This window comes from Psammomys obesus, unplaced genomic scaffold (genome assembly GCF_907164565.1).
Source record: "Psammomys obesus unplaced genomic scaffold, mPsaObe1.curated_primary_1811, whole genome shotgun sequence".
Classification (NCBI taxonomy): Eukaryota; Metazoa; Chordata; class Mammalia; order Rodentia; family Muridae; genus Psammomys; species Psammomys obesus.
In genome coordinates, this window is record NW_026586463.1 from 4032303 (window position 1) to 4047992 (window position 15690).

The window sequence follows — 15690 nt, forward strand, 5'->3', positions numbered from 1 at the left end:
CTAACAGAAGAAGCCTTTTGGAGCTTCTTTTGGTAGCTCAGTGGGTTCAGGTGCCTGTGCCAAGCCCTGACAGCCTGAGTCTAATATCCATGACCCACATGGCGAAATGAGACAACTGACTCCCACATGCACCATGGCACACACATGAGCAACTCATACACACACACACACACACACACACACACACACACTCACACTGAGATGAAATTAAATAAATAAATTTAGTACTTTTTTTAAAGAAAGAAGGAGGGAAGGATGGAAGAAAAAGAAGAGAGAAAGTGAGGAAGGAAGAAAGAAAGGAAGAAAGGAGAGAGGGAGGGAGAAAAGGAGTGGGGGAGAGGTAGTATGGTGAGCTGGAGCCATTCCTCTAAACAGTACCAAGAGCTGTCTCTCTACTGTCCCCATAGCCCTGAGTCGCCTCCCCCGCTCCCCCCCCCCCACAGGCTGAGCAAAGGATTTCATTGCCTACCATTCTTTCCTCCTCGTGGTGGAAATGTTGCCTGGTTTTGTTTTTAAAACTCAAAGTTTATTTTCTCAGAGGTTTCTGTGTTTCCATCCCTTCCCTCTCATAAGGGTTATCCAAGGATGTAACTAGTTTGCTTAAAATTTGTGTGAGATTGGTCAATTTACATAGCGGTGAGCCTCAGAGCCCTGGCTCGCTCCCTTTGAAACGGAAGATAATTTAGAAAACAAGCCAAGTGATGTTGGTAGCTAAAATCCTATTCCCGGATTTTACTCTTTTAAATTAATTCTTATTCCTTATCAGAGTAATACGCAGGGCTAATTAAGAATCCAAACAGCATTAGAAGACAGTGAAAAGCAGGAGGCGTTCAGTCAGTTTCCTCTCCACTGGCTCCTACACCCATCCTGACACAACCCCGTTTTCACTCTGGCCATGATCTCCACAACACTGAGGGGGCACACTCTCCACCTGTCTCCAGTTAAGAGCCTGGCTCTCCTCATCTGCTTATAGGTACTTTGTGAATCTTTGTTAGTTGTGTTGTCTTCAGTGAAACAACATTAAAAAAAAAAAAAAACCAGATTCAATTATTTTGCTCTCGTATTTAAAGTGGACAGCTAGGTATGGGGCATGGCTGTCTGGGGTGATGTAACCATTTCTGGGATCACTGTTGTAATCTACCTTTGCAGACTTTACCTTTTAATTTTGTTTCTTGATCAATCACTTGACTTGGCCTTACTGGCAACACGGGCAGTGTGTTCTTCTTTTGCTTTGGTGCTGCATACATAAGCACCGTCAAAGTGAGATTTAATGACACACGAGAGAAAATTACACGATCAAGACACGTAGTAAGCAAAGATGAGTAAGGTTGCTGTTAGCACAACTCTGCATGCCACCTTGCAGTAAACACTTGTTTCGATAACTACAAGTGCTAGTGTCTAAGGCAATGTTAGAAGGTACAGTGTGGGAAATACACAGTGACATGTCTACTTATAATTGCCAGCAAGGATTAGCAGCTACGCATAGCTGTATGCGTCATGCTTTTAGACGACAGGGTCATCATTTACACTAGCGTCACCATAACACAAGTGAGAAATGCTTTGCACTGTTAACGCTATGACAGCTATGGTGATACTAAGTGATAGTGTTTCTGTCTCCGTTAGAATCGCCTGGGATCAGAGCTGTAATCCATCACTGCCTAGAATGTCACTGGGCTGTGGGCCTCTGCACTCCTGTGTTACTGATTTATTGACTTTAGATATTGCCAGTGGGCTTACTTATGATGCAGAAGATTTATCGCTTACAATTTTCCTTCACACTTTCCATCCCAATGCAGATGTATCCTACTCAGTTTACTTTACATTATAGTAGGAATGACGCATAGTTGCTGTAATTGACAATAACTTTTACTTATCAGTTCTGATAACCAATAATGCAGGTCATCTAATGTGATTATTTTTTTCTTCTGTAATATTCTACTCTGACGGCTTTTTTGTTCTTTGTTGTGTGTTATTATCTATTCTACTTCTAAGTTTTGTGTATTTTAGCCTTTCTGTTTCACATTAGAACTATCCTTAAATGTTTGGCAATATTTGATTGTATTCAAACTGAAATTTCAAGTACAAAAATTCTCAACTGAATCTCTGTGCACCAGATTTCTTGTAGAAAGCCTTTAAACGTACTTTAGGGAGGCCTTGATTCCTGTGTAATTCGGCTTTTCTGGAAAAGAATGTTCTAATTTCCTGCTCATGCAAGGCTACCTGGATATGCACGTGCACACATATATGAACATGTGTGTTATCCTGGCCATTGGAAATTGGACTAGGTGAGGCAATCTATAGCTCTAAAATCACTGTCCTGACTGTCACCTCCCTGGCTTCAGCTCACTCCTCTTCTTGAAGTTAAAGTTGAGTCCTGTCTATAGTCTAATGGTTCTCAACTTTCCTGATACTGTGGCCCTTTAATACAGTTCCACATGTTGTGGTGACCCCCAACCATAAAATTACCTTTGTTGCTACATCATAACTATAATTTTGCCATTATTATGAATTATAATGTAAATATATGATGTGCAGGATATTTGATATACAACTTTGAAAGGGGTCGTGATCCACAGATTGAGAACCACTGCTGTAGGTTTTCTGTTAAGCTCCTGGGTGGACTTCAACTTTTGATGAGGTGCAGGTGTCTGTGTGTTCACTGACTGCCTTACCATCCTGTAGGTAGCCTGTTTGTAGACTCTAAACCAGAGCTGTTTTCATGATCTGGGACTGCTAAATAGAATTAAGCATGAGTTAAAAACATGATGAGGAAAATATTGAAATTTCATTTTAATTAGGTAAATGACAGGTACATTATTTTTTAAATAAAGTTGTTAAAATAATCCTTACAATTATAAAAACAGGTAATACTACTAACAAATTTAGTTGGGAAAGTCTATATGTATTTATAAAAATCATGAAAATTTTCCTTTCATACTGCAAATGTAAAATGAAATAGTAAAAAGGCAATAGCAGAGTCATTAACTTGGGAGTATTGTATAAAATGAACACTAGAAACTTTCTAATTTGAACTTACTTCATAATTGATGTGTAAAAATGCATAAGAATGAAATAAATGATATCAAATATGCAGTAACTGAAACTATTTTCTATTCAAGTTTCAGTTTTTACAGAACTTAGCCTAATGAAAGCATTTTCAAAGAACTTAAGATTCAATCCAAAACAAAACCCACCACAAACTGAAAAATATAAACAGCATGAGGCTGGGGGAAATAGCTCAGATGGTAGAGTGCTTGCCTAGGGCACATGAGGCTGTGGGTTCAAACCCCAGCACCGCATACTCTGGGCATAATGATGCATGGTATGATTTTAATGCCAGAGGAAGAGGCTGGATGATTAGTCAAAGTTTCAAGGTCATAAAAGTCAAAGGAATTTTTGAGGCCAGTCTGGACTTCATGAGACTCCAAAAGAGAAGGCGGGGGGAACAGAGGGAGTGAGAGATAGAGACAGAGAAGGAGGCGGGCAGGCAGGCAGACAGATAGACAGACACACACAGACAGAGAGAGAAAGAGAACTTTTATAATGAATTGGACCGGTGGCATACACACACACTGTAAATAAGAGACAGCCACATTTTAATTCCTAACCTAATATACTGAGTCACTAAATAGTTGTAGAAGGTACACTGTAATGAGAAACCATGCACATAAACATGCAATAAGTTATGAAATCTCGGATACAGCGTAATGAAAACACCAAGCTGCTAAAACGATATGAAAACAACTCATCTCTTACAAATACTTGATTTAAATAATGTTTCAAATGGTCTCTAAGGGCTGGAGAGGTGGCTCAGTAGCTAGAAGGCTTTCTGCTGTTGCGGAGAACTGGGCTTCAGTTTCCAGCACCCACATCAGTGGCTCAAGGGGGCCTGAGCCACTTTTCTGGATTCCACAGAAACCCATACACACATGCACATATCCGTACACACAGACACATACACCTAAATAGAAATAATAAGTCTTGAAAGGTCTTCTACCTTCACCTAAAAAGAGAAATAGAAAATCAATAACTCCATTTTTTTTTATATCATCAAATATATTTATTAGAGCTGGGGGCAGTTGGTGTACACCTGTAATCTCACCGCTCAGGAAGGCAGAGGCAGGCGTATCTCTGTCAGTTCAAAGACAGTCTGGTCTACAAAGCGAGTCCAGGACAGCCAAGGCTACACACACACACACACACACACACACACACACACACACACACACACATATATATACACACACACACACACTATATATATATATTAGAAACGCAGAAAAAAAGATATAAATGATAAGCCAGAGACTTGGCTCTGTGGGGAAAGGCACTTACCACTAAGCTTGACAACACAAGTTTGATTCCTAAGATCCTGTAATAGAAGAGAATGGACTCCTACAAATTGTTCTCTGTCCTCCACACACATGCTGTAGCACACACGTACACATATGAACATGTTCACTAAATAAACACAATTTATTTAAAATTGGTAAGTGGTGAAAATAGATTAAAACAATCAGAATATTCGTCTTAAAGGGCGAAAGCATAGGATTTTTCATGGAATACCATCAATTTTTATACGTTTAGGACATTTTAGTGGTAAAGATTAATTGTAACTACTGAGATAAAAATAGTCCTATAATTTTAAAAATGTATAGAGGGAAACTTCTGGTTTTTCACTGTTTCTTTGTTTTAAAATAATGAGATGATTTGTTTAATGGGAATACTTAAAAATAAAATATTATCATCATAGTAAAGACAAAAAGATTCTAAAGGTAATAAAAATTCCTTTTCTAAAGAGATGGGGGAAATTAGGAAAAGTCAGTCCAGCAGAAGGACATTCCCTCAGTGACAGAATTGCCTGCAGTCTGCTGGCTTCCTGTCGATGTGTTTAAAGATCTTGGACTTCTCCACTTTCTTTGTTTTCTGGTACGGGAATCCACCTCCACCTCTTCTCCTTTTAAGCTTGCCGTCATGGCTGCTCATGTTCAGATCAACAAATGGAGGGACCTTAAAACCAAAAGACAGAGCGACCTGAGGAAAACTTAAGATGTTCACATTGAAGATCTGCTTGAGAGAGTGAGAGTCATATGAGAGAATGTGGAACTTGTAGTGCTTCCTGGGCAGAACTGGAGAGGAAGTAGTTCTTTTTGATCAGCTTTTTCAGCTGAGACTGGATATCAGAAACTTTAGACCAAATTCTAAACTGATTTGACTTTAGGCCAAAGTCAAACTGATTCTGTGGAACCTCAGACTGCTTTAAGTAAGGAAGGAAACCCAACTCCCCAGGGCTCAGGATGAGTAGGTCATGCCCTCTTCCATTAAGGCCCCTGGCCGTTCTACCCACACAATGAATGTGTTCCTTTGGGTCATCAGGAGGCTCATGATGACCAGTCCAGTCCACTTCAGAGATGTCCAGCCCTCTGGCAGCACAGCAGTATTACCGAATCTGCACTGCAGAATTGGAAGAACATGGTTGTTTGCTTATTTTGCTTTTGCTTTCCATGGATGGCCAATTCAGGCAGGTCAATGTATTTAAGTAGCTCATAGTGGTATTTCACGGATATACATAATGAAAAGAACACCATCACTTTCTTCTCCTGGTTCTTCTTGAGGAATGTGAAGAGCAGAAGGACCCTCTTCTGAGAGGGACAAGCAGCATATCCCTGCTCAAGGCCATCCACTGTGGCAACCTCTTTATCATCACCAACACCAACATGCAATGACTCTTTCTTCAAAGAAATTCTTGCCAAGTCTTCAACTTCCCGAGTTTGTGTGGCAGAAAAGAGCACGATTTGCCTATGTGCTAGTAAAAGCTTGACAATTTGCTTTAATTCTTCTTCAAACCCAACATCCAAGATACAATCAGCTTCATTAATAAGCAGACACTATAGGTTCTTGTACATAAGCCCTGGAGTGTTCTGCATGTGGTCCAGGAGCTGGCCTGGGGTGGCCATGATGATGTTGATCCCACTGATGAGCTTCTAAGCTTCAGCAGACCTGTTACTGCCACGTATGATCAGTCCGGACGTGTGAAGTGTGAACGTGGTGCGTCACCAGTTCCTTAAGAACACCAAGGTCTGTATCACCAGTTCTCTGGTAGGAGAGAGAATCAGGACTCCTGTTCCATTCCTGGGCATGAACTTCAGTTGACAATGAGCTCCATCACAGGGATGAGGAAAGCGAGGGTCTTGCCACTGTCGGTTTTCACAGCTGCCAAAAGATTCCTGCCATCCAGAAGTCGCCTGATACTTTTATGCTGGATTTCCACCATGTGCTTGAAGCCCATTTCTTCCATAGTCTTCAGACAGGGAAGCAAATGACATGTTCTCAAAAGCACCTGCCAGTCCTAGGGGCAGGCCGGGCACCCGTCTGTCATTTGGTTTCTTCACAGCATCTTCTGTTTCCTCACGAGCCTCAGTGTTTTCTTCTGTTTTTGGTCTTTTGGTGTCAGGCCCAGCATCGACTGCCTTCCTCTCCTCCTTCTCCTCCTCCTCCTCCTTCTCTTCCCCCTCCCCTTCCTCTTCTTTGGTTGCTGCTGCTTCTCCTCCGTTGGTTAAAGCAGTAACTTTTGGGGGTGATCTTTTAACGTTTGCGTTTTCCATTGTCTCTTCAGGCATGCCTCCACCTTGTGCTTCTGCTGAGATCACGTTCACAGAATGCTTCAGAGCTTTTTTCAGTTTTCCAACTTTTACTGTTGATTCAAGCACATCTCCATTTTGAGCGTGCGATAGGATCCTGTCTGATGCTTCTCGCAGCTTCAGGTTCCGCAGCCGCAGCGTGGCGTTTTGCTTCTTCTTGCGCAGGAGTTTCATCGGTAAGTGGGTCGTGTTGCCTGGCGGGCTGCAGGAGCACTGGGGGCACTGGGAACTCGGAAGCGTTGTCTCTGGACCCAGCCCTCTGCTTTGTTTTTAACGAGTCGGTGGCTCCGCCTCTTTCCATATGCCATAAACATATTATCTTCAAAAAGCAGGCTGCATTTCCCAACCAGGAATGCTCATAGCTGCTTTGGCTTTGAGGCAGTGGTAGAGAGTTTCCCACAGCTGTTGTAACAAGTATTAAAACAAAACAAAACAAAAAAGAAATCTATTCTATCAGAATAATAGCACAGGCCAGAACTTCATAGCACCAGTCAGGCCACATACTGGAAGCTCTAATGGGGATTTTGTTCTTTTGCCTGTGCAGGTTTGGGGAGCAATAGATACAATATAATGCCCAGAAATGAGACTCCGTTTTACACGCTGCCTCCACATTGGTTAGATAGAAGCGAAAGAGCCTCCCGTGGTCTAACTGCAGTTCCTTTCTAATCTGCCTCAGCAGTTACGTTCTCTGGACAGATCTGTAGAAGGTACCAGGCCCACTGAGACAATCTCATTCTTTTGCTGGAGCCGTGGTGCAGTTTGGTCCATTTTCTTGATAGTTCATTGTGTCCCCCAGTCTCTGTTTGTTCATTTTGTTACCTCTTGCAATCCCTATGTGACCTTGCATGTCACATGATATCTTTTTTCCAGGCTGGGAATACATATGACACCTAACCTGCTGTTGGTCTCATCTGCTCAATGTTAGGTATTGAGTGTTCTGCCGCCTCTATAATCCTAGAGAAACGCCTCCTTTCCCCAAGGGAAAGGAAGAGGAGATAAAACAGCAGGCATTTTTTGACACTAGGGAAGACTTCTTTTCTCTGTTTTTTTGTTTTCTCTCTCTCTCTCTTCTCTCTCTTTCTTTCTTTCTCTCTCTTTCTCTCTTTCCCTTCCTTCCTTCCTTCCTTCCTTCCTTCCTTCCTTCCTTCCTTCCTTCCTTCCTTCCTTTCTTTCTTTCTTTATTTCTTTCTTCCTTTCTTTCTCTTTCTTTTCTTGCTTCTTTCCTGTCTATCTCAAGTCCCACTGTGTCTTTCTTTTTTCTCGTGGATAGTGCCACGAGATCTAGGACCAACTTGGATAATCCAGCTAGCTGGTCTCCTCATCTTATGTTCCTTAACTCGAGTGTATCTCCAAAGGTGCCTCTTGCCAAAATAAGGTGACATTCACAGGGTATGGAGGTTAGGAGTCTTTGGGAGGGGCATGCCATGGCTTACAAGAACCAAGGTAGGTTAAAAAAAAAAATACAGTTTTCTTTTTTATGTTTTGCTCTAGTTGATTTTAAAATATTATTATTATTATTTTGTGTTGGCTTTTTTTTTTTTTTTTTGAGGCAGGGTTTCTCTGTGTAGCCTTGGTTGTCCTGGACTTGCTTTGTAGAACAGGTTGGCCTCGACCTTACAGAGATCCACTTGCTTGCCTCCCTGAGTGCTGGGTAAAAGCTCATTATTATGGAGGAAATTCATTATGGTGATTTTCACAAAGTTATTTGAATCTGACACTAGAATGTAAAATAAAATGTAAGCATGTGAGTCCATTGTGTTTACTACCAGAGACAGATTTCAACTAAGATGCTAACCATAATAAAAATTTGAACATTGTCTAGGGCAGTGTAATGAGAATATTTCTGAGGTATTTCTTGTTTAAGGGGAAAGAATATGAAGGCTGATTACCAGTGGCTCCTTAGATGCTAGAGCAGGAGTGGCAAACACACACTGTGAAAATCCGGTCCTTCAATTTAATGATCTCTAGTCATTCTTGTGTAGCAGTTCCTGGCAAATTGCAGGTTGATTATAAATTAAGCTACTTCTGTCTTTAAGATCATCAGTGTATTGATCAGAGTTGGAACAGAAAGCATAGGCACTACATTATACTTTGTTAAGGCGTAATCTGAAGGCTTTGGGCTTTCACAATTGTGGGATCTGATTCAAAAGCTTATGGAAGTTGTCTGCTTTCTCTGGAAATGCAGCCTGAATTCAGCAGGGAAGGCCATCAGCTGGACATGAGGTGGTAGAAGTGGACAAAAAGGAACTGTGGAGGATGCATAGAACTCTCAGGATTGACATGGGAACCTGTCAATCACTGACGCAAGTTTGCAACTTTTGTGGGAAGATTATACCATAGGAAATATTAGTGCCTGCAGTAGTTAATTTTCTGTCCGAAGGAGAAAGGTGCTAAGGACTAAGCCCAGAGTCTTGTACATGCTAGTGGCTTGCACTCCACTACTGAGCTGTATCTCCAAACCTAGTGGTTAATTTTACATGTTACCTTGAATACATCCTAAGGACCCCAGATATTTTGTTGAACATCATTTTTGTATATGCCTGTGTGTGTGTGTGTGGGGGGGGTTCTGGATGATATTAGTATTTGGATATGTAGATTGAATAAAACACTCCTCCAGGGTAGAGTGTCATCTAGTCCACTGATGGTTTGAATGAAACAGAAAAGGGGAAGAAGGGAGAATTAGTTCTCTGCTTAACTGCTTGGCTTGGAATATCTGTCTCTCCTCCCTGTCGATGCATGGAATTAGCCTTCACCGTGATACTTGCTTCAGTGTCCTGATTAATCGACTGCTGGAGGGTAGGCTGAGGAACCCTCTGAACAGTGTTTCGTTTGGTTTTATGCTAAGATGAACCTTGGAAAAGAAGTGACTTCTGCACATAAGTGGGGTTGGGCAAAAGGAAATCTATTTTTCTTACATGGTGGCTGTGGCTGACGGATAGGCACGCACAGAAAATGGGAAGTAGCTCAATGAAAAAGACACGGGGAATAATTCCACAAATCATCTGAAACGGCACACTTTCTGTAAGATGCCAGCTATGGCAATGGTCAATGCTGTTGCAAACTTAACTTGTAGACTCCATAAAGGAATTCCTTCCTCAATTGCTTTTCTTGTTCTTTTAAAAAATTTGGACTTTTGGTCAAGGGGCCTAAAGTGGCTCAGCCTTATGTGGGTTCCTAGTAAGGGGAGCAGGGGCTGTCTATGACGTGGACTCTGTTGCTTGCTTTTTGATCACTTGCCAGGCCACAGAGGAAGAAGATGCAGGACAGTCCTGATGAGACTTGATAGGCTGGGGTCAGTTGGTAGGGAAGGAGGGCTCCCCCTTTCTGAGGACTAGGGGAAGGGGATAAGAGAGAAGAGGGAGAGAAGATGGGACAGGGAGGAGCCGAGGGAGGGGAATACAATTGGGATGTAAATTAAATAAATTTTTAAAAAATTTAAAAATTGGTCTTTTGGTTGCTGAGAACACCAAGTCTCTTCTTCAAAACAAATTAACTTTCTCACAAACATAACTCTTACGTGAGGCAACCGTAGTAAGAAATTGCCAGTAGACAGGAAAAAGAAAAGCATGAACCACGGAGAGAATTAGCACAGGCAATTAGTAAGTTAGGCATGTTCTTTAGAACAGCTAGGGGACAGGCTAAGACCTCACACACACGCACCCTGTGGAAAGCCTCATATTCACAATTCGGGTTTCACAGTCTATACACCAAGGGACCTGAGGGAAATCTCCACAAATGACGATTGCCACCTGGCTGGCCGCAGAGGTTTCCAGCCCCAGCCTTTCCATCAATTCCTTCATGAGCTCGAATCGATGGCAGTCATATGCACTGACCGTGTGTCAGCACACTCTGTGGCCAGGGCAACACGAAGAAAAACGCACAGCAGTGCACGTCCGTGTACCAGGAGGTGAAGTCAAAGAGGGCTTCTACGATGTGAGTGCCTGAGCCTCAACAATGTAGAAGCTGCAGAAACCCCCGTAGCCTTAAAACCAAGACAAGGCCATCCACCAATCCACTGAGTGTACCAGATACATCACTGCTAACTGAAAAATGCCTTAGGGAGATTTGCAACCAGTGTGTACCCAATTCAGGTAATTTTGCTCAACTTTATATAAAAAGAAGTGAAACGCTAAAAAAAAAAAAAGTTCATAAATGATAGTTTAGCTGAGTTGTAAGAATCTTAGCAGTTTCCTGAGGTTAGCTTGTCATCGCTGTTTCTGGCTCTCCCGCTTACTTTCTTACGCTGGGGAGTGAGCACCCGGCTTCCTCCTCCTCCTACATGCAAAGCAAGCACCAGCCCTAGCCTGCCTTCTCTTTAACAAACGCTGCTCTCTTAAATCATTATAAAATGCAATTTCTTGTAGACAGAACAGAAACATATCATTCTTAGTAACCAAACTTAAGTACACATCGTTTAGATATTAGTTTTTGTTTTCTTAGACTCAAGAGTTACTTCTTAATAATAGTGTTTATCTTAGTAAGCCTGAAAATTATCAACAAGACCAGCAGGCTTTATTAGTCATATTTTAATATTAAGGTATTACCTCTTAGCACCTAACAAATTATCCTATACTCAGCTTTATAGCAACAAATATTTATTATCTCACAGTTTCTGAAGAGGGTCTATTTCCTCAAGGTCTACTTGGGCATGTCCAGCTTGGAGGTGTGTCTAAAGGCCGCAGTCAAGGTCTTGGTCAGGATTGTGACCATCTCAAAGCTGCATTCACACAGCTATTGGTGCATTTCATTGGCTACATATATTAATCCTTTGCAACATTATTCTCACAACACAGGAAATTTGCTCTTCCTAAGGTTATGTGTGTGTGGCAGGAGGAGGGGTGGAAAGACACAGAGAGACAGAGAGAAAGGATGACAGAAAGACAGAGGAATGTAACAGCCTTTTCATATTTTCATCTCAGAGTGATGCCCATCACTTTAGCATCATCTGTCTTTTTTAGAAGGGGATCATTACACCCAGTCCACAGCCAAAGAGAGGAAAATGCTCAGGGTGTAAATACCAGCAAAGGCCATTGAGGGTCATGTTAGTGGCACTGTGCCAAATATAAGGGAGCTACACTTTACTATTCACACTTCCAAATGATGACATATCATTTCATGATTGTGCTCAGGGGGTTTTAGGAGAGAGTTTCATGTACTATCAGCCCAAGGAACACTTATGTCAAAACCCTGCACCTGAGGAGATGGGGCATCAGCTTCCAGAGAAATGGGATGGGAGAGCACAGTACTTCTCATAATCTGTCTTCTTCTCTACGTCCTACCTGTGGGTTGTGGAAAATGTTTTGCTGACAATTGTATTAGTCAGCTTTCTGCCACTGTAACAAGCAGCTGAGAAAATCAATTTGGAGAGAGAGAGAAAAGGTATTTTGGCTCACAGTTTTGAAGGTTTCAGTCCTTACTGTTTAGGATCTGTGTTGAAGCTGCACAACAGGGTATAAGTGAGAGGAGGAGCCAAAAAATTCACTTTATGGCTGGAAAGCAAAAGAGAAAAAGCCAAAGGGCCAGCAATCGCATCCCTTCAGAGATGTGCTCTCACCTGAAGATATGTTCTCCGTAGGCCTCCTCTCCTTAAGTTGCCAATAGGTCCCCATAGCCGCAAACCTTGAAGACCTGGGCCTTTGAACGGCACGTCCACATGACAGCCTTCACTAACTCTAGGCACGGGACTGGCTTGGATCAGTGAGATGTGAGGGGCAGTTCTGAGCAGAATGCCCAAGAAGCATCAGGCAATCAGTTTCCCCTCTGCCTTAGAGTACTCTGTCAGTACTCTGCCTTAGAGAATTTGTAAAACACAGAAGAGACACAGAGACAGACTTGCAGCCTCTGCCAGGCCTTACCTCCATGAGTCACACTGAAGCTGGTATCTGTTGTTGTCAGGCCTTGAGATTCAGGGTAAGTGCTTAATCTCTGCAGCAAAAATTGTGGCCAATGGAGAGAAAGGGACACAATGAGTGCCAGTGTCTGCTTCTTCCAGGGCTCTGTCTCCAGATTCCCTCAGGCTTGGTTCAATCCGGTACCCCTAAGTATGTGCATCATGCTATGTGTTTCAAGAGCATTCAGTCCCCCAAGGCCTATTATGCCACTGTGGCAAAAATCCCTAGGCCCTCCAGAAAACAGACAAATGCTTTTTTTTTTTTTTTTTTTTTCAAAAGATAAACTCAGCAATTTAAACTTGTGTTTAAGATTTGGCAGAAATCTTAAACTTTTAGACAGTTGTAATTCACCTCTTAAAAAAAAAAAACATTTCAATTTAGTGACAATCCAGACAGTTGTTGCTAAAGCCAAACAGTAAAAGCAATAATAGTAAGATTTAAAATTGGAGCAGTATGCATTCTGACTGTTGTGAACTCAGTAGGATGTTTATCTGGATGGTAATCTGACGGTGCTACACCCCTGCACACAGGAACTCAAACGGAAGGGATCTCCCAGACAGCATGTCACACCTCCAGCTCTAGGCGCGCTTACCTAATTTGAGGGATTATGCTTCTTTGCTGAAAATAAAGCTGAGCAGCTTAGAGATACTCATTTCAAACAGTTATTTGTGAAGTTTTGGTTTTATTCCTTTGTTTGATATTTCCCTGTCTGCAAGCACAAAGGAAAGCACTATTTACACAAAGCCAAAGAACTGTTTACAGCCACCCAGTTAGAAGTCACTTTGACTTTGGGTGAATCAGAAATATGTGTGTGTGTGTGTGTGTGTGTGTGTGTGTGTGTGTGTGTGAGATCTACACCTGAATCATGTGAGGGCTTATTAAAGGTTTCAAAATTCATTTGTTGATAGCTCCTTTTTCTGTTCTGTTCTATGTCATAATACTCTAATTGATCTCTCTCACACACATACACATTCACTCACACATACATTTTTTTTTCTGTAACACAAAAAGATGATAATTTCAAAGTTGTGTAGAAAACACACACACACACATACATGTCATAAATTAAAAGCCATGATTCAATTGCCAGAGCATAATGTAATAAAGATAATTTCCTATGTGATTTTTCTAAGGTATGATATTTTATAGATTTCTCCCCTCCCAACTATTTTATATTTTTTTCTCTATAAAATCTTTTTAGAGAACAATTTGGGTGAGTACCATAGTTTTAATCTCCCATTCCCTGGCTTTTCCTCTGTCTCATCCTGCTGGCCTTACCCTGGTTACATAGATTCCTCACTGGCCTTTTCAGTTTCCCAGCTTGTTTCTATAGGGTTCGTTCAGCTCCCTAGGGAGACACTTTCTTCATCCCAAGAATGTGAAATCGAGAGCAACTTCGTTCACTGAAAAAGCTACGGAAGAATTTATGAGAAAAAGCCTTCAGGCATCAGCATGTAAGGCAGCGCTACACGCTGGTTTACAGTAAATCTCCCTTCTGGAACCTTCTGGTGCATTCCCAGATGGAAAGAGAGATTGCAGGCAATGAGACTAAGTAGCGTTGATCATGGTTGTCAGGCAGTGCTAAGGTTTATCACCCAGGTGGTGGCACTATTTTTCACTGTCAATAAATGAATTCAAATTCCTGGGTTCGTTTGACTCCTGTGAATTTAAATGACCAAAATTTTGTTCTTTCATTCCTTTATTAAAAAAAAAGAAGTCGGGGATCAAACTCAGCAGCCTCTTGGCTACTGCTCTGTCAATTGTTCTTGGAGTCTACGCACAGCTAAGTAAGACGGTACAATTCTGCACAAAACCTTCCCAGACTTCCTCATTAGGTCTGCTCCAACTATGTTTCTTCTCTCAGCACTCCCCTCAGGAGCCCAACCCCGTGCTCCCAGCACACTGAATCACCCAAGCTACACAGTTCACTTCCCTTACATTTCCGCTTAAACTGGCCCCTTTGCCTGAGCTAACTCTCACCCTTGCCCTCTTATCACTCCCTGCCACCCTACCTAGTTAATTCAGCTTGCTTTAAAATGTGATCTCATCCTGTTTTCTTCTTTCCTTTCCCAGCCATAAATGAATCATTGCTTTCCTACGTGCCTGGTTGATGCCACCTGTCTGCCCTCTCAGTCTAGAATGCTCTTCGTGTCCTTCCCACTTCCATTTATATTTTATTCTGGTTTTTACTTCTTCCCATTTTCATGTATATTTTATTGTGGTTTTAACTTAAACCATCTCCTTAGGGAGGCCTTTTTCTAAATCCCAAGTTCCAGTGTGATTCCGATATGTATTTTCCAATAACACTCTTATTATTGTGAGAGCAATTATCACCATTCTTCCCTTGGGGTCTGCTCTCCAGTGCTCATTGTTTGCATTCCATGGATATGAGGACCGGTCTTCTCTATTTACTTGTTTGTTTGTTTGTTTCAAGACAGGGTTTTGTGTAACTCTGCTGTTCCGGACTCACTTTGTAGACCAGGATGGCCTCTACTTTACACAGATCCCCCTGCCTCTGCCTCCCTGAGTGCTGGGATTAGAGGCATGCACCACCAAGATCAGCCTCTTTACTTACTTCTTAATATTTAGCCTCTACATTCCAGCCTGGTGCAAAGCAGATGCAAAAATCTTTCTCTCAAGTGGTGTTGAAAATCCAGTTTCAATCAAACATATGTTATGGTGTTCCTACCATGTGCCAAGCAGGGTTGTAGGTGCTCAGGATATATCAGAAAACCTTCTTGACCTCACCTCTTTGAAATATGACAGTTGAGCATTTCTCCCAGTCTGTAACTCCAGTTCCAGGGAATCCTACACCTCAATTAGGCAAAATATCAACACACATGCAATAAAAATAAATTAGTCATAAAAAAAAAACCCTGCACAGCCGCTATGGAATCTCTCACAGGTACACAGAATATACTCAATAAATGTTGTTTAACTGGCAACAAATATTAAACGAAGGTGGCCTTAGGTAAAGCTCAATTCTTACCTATCTTTTTTATGTTCTCTCATGTTTTTCAGTAACGATCATACCCTACCCACCCACCTCCACCATCTTCTAACTGCCCCAGCTTTTCCTTTATTCCCTTCTGACCTCACTTCAGTGTGCCAATGTTAAGTCTACTCCCCTCCCCCAGGAAGGTGAAGGAGTTAAGCAC

General features: G+C 41.9%; 1 pseudogene; it reads right to left on the bottom strand.

Moving 5' to 3' along the window:
• Positions 1–4845: 4845 nt before the first annotated feature.
• On the bottom strand, positions 4846–10441 carry LOC129672449 (ATP-dependent RNA helicase DDX18-like; annotated as a pseudogene).
• Positions 10442–15690: the final 5249 nt, after the last annotated feature.